Here is a 2214-nt window from a genome sequence, read left to right on the forward strand (position 1 = left end):
GCGGCTAATGCCTCTGCTTTTTCTCTGGCATTAGGATGTGTATTTGTCTTTACTTTTACTCCCCTTACTTTATTGACACCATCCCAAATTTGACATAAGGATTTTGAAAAGGAGATGTCCCGTAAAAAAACCTTCCCAATACTTACTTCTAACCTCTTGCCTCATTTTTGTAGCATGTTCAGCCACTGTAACCATCGTTTCCCTGCATTGCAAATTATTCTGGTCTTTAAACAATTCCCTATGGCATTTTTGTAGCACCTTGTTCCAGCCTTTCACTATTTTGTCGTTATGATACCTGGGTTTATGATATATGGCAGAATTAGGTTTTTTTCTGTGGTTTGTAAAGTATAGATTCTATTACTGCTAACAAGTCCTCAAGAAAAACATTTTCATCCTCAATACCTAGCAGTTTATACTCTTTGTACCAGTCACTCACTTTTTCTATAACGTCATCTTTCTGCCTTTCATGCAATACGTATCCAGTTACATTGTTAATAAGTGAAATATTTTCTAAATAAAAACTAATTCTAAGAACAAAATGATCACTTAATAAAGTGGATACAACAGAAAAATCTGTCTGTACTCCAGGCATGTTGAAAAGTATAGCATAATCAAGCCTGCCTCCTCTAACATGTGTTGCTTCACAGTTACCAAGTACAGACGCATTTTCAACCGAACCTAAAAATCTATTTAAAATAATCCTATTGTGATTTCGGGAGCAACTACCAAGAGCAATATGTCTAGAATTTAAATCACCAAGTAATACACAATCCTCAGAAAAAATTACATCAGGTAGGTCCTCAATAGCCAAAGAATCCGCATGTACATAAACATTAACAATATATATTTCTGAATCTTTAAACGTTACTTTAATAGCCAAACACTCAGTACCATTGACTTTACTAACAAAGTAGATCGATGCTGGAATGTTATTTTTTATGTAAATTATTAAACCTCTGCAATTCGTGGATTCATTAGCCTGTTATTCAAACAGATTGCAACCGTTAATTTGGAGCGAGGAAACATTTCTACCTACTTCCTGCAAAGCTATTATATCAACATTTGTAGACTGCGTATAAGAATGCAAATCAGTAATTGGTTTTCTTAAACTATTTATATTCCAGGATATAATATTGAGTTTATGTGCCATTTTGAGAAATACTCTTTCTTAACTTGCTTGCAGAATGAAGAATATTCATTATCAGGTGATTGGTTGGACTTTCCATATATTCGGTCATCGAATCAAGAATGATTGTAAAATCTCCGACCACATTTTCCACATAATCTGACTTATTAGCTGACAAACCAGCCTTGCATGTAACTGTGCTTTCACTACCATTGTCATGTACCTCTGCAACCACAACATTTTGAGTCACCCTTTCATTAACAACCACCTTTTTATTTTCCAAATATATACTATTCATAGTATTCTTAATAGCTAACACTGCCTGTTTCAGTTCTGCTATCTCTTTACGAAACTCTGAGATAAAGTTGTTATAATGAAATTGAGTCTCCTCACTAGATTTATTCTTGACCGAAATTTGGTTTTGCTTTTCCATACGCTTTTCCCAGAAATTTTTACTAGCCACTGGAACCTGAGTATTAATAAAACCGGAACTATCGCTTCTTAGATTTTCATTATTTGTCTTAAGCGAACGATCACTTTTGGGCATTTGGGGACACGCTCTAGAGCTAGCATTATGAGCACCTCCACAATTGCAGCATTTTGGTTCAATTTTTTCCTTTTCTTTGATTTTGTCACCACACACCTTCGACTCGTGCGACTTACCACAAAATCGACAGCGATGGCCATTTAGGCACTTCCAGGCCATATGACCCCACCTGCAACACATAACACATGACAGGGTTGTCAATGAACACTGCAACACGCTTATAACCTAGGCACTTGATAAATACTCTTTCTATTGGCGGACCCTTGATAAGTGCAATTAATTGTGGTTTAGGGACAGACTCGCCGTCAACTTTAACTTCTCTGCGCTTTGCCCATATAAATAGGTCGTCAACTAAAACATCTTCTGGGTCCAAGTAAGTAGGGTAGTCAAAAATAATTACCTTTGTACATACACCAGACAGCTCCTTTGGTTTTTCCATTACAATATTTTCAAAGCCACTTTTTGTTAAAAAAACAACAGCTACCTCATCCTTTACTGTAATATATGGGATGTTTTTCCCTTCCTTAAATAGCACCTCAAA

This window comes from Palaemon carinicauda, chromosome 7 (assembly GCF_036898095.1).
Source record: "Palaemon carinicauda isolate YSFRI2023 chromosome 7, ASM3689809v2, whole genome shotgun sequence".
Classification (NCBI taxonomy): Eukaryota; Metazoa; Arthropoda; class Malacostraca; order Decapoda; family Palaemonidae; genus Palaemon; species Palaemon carinicauda.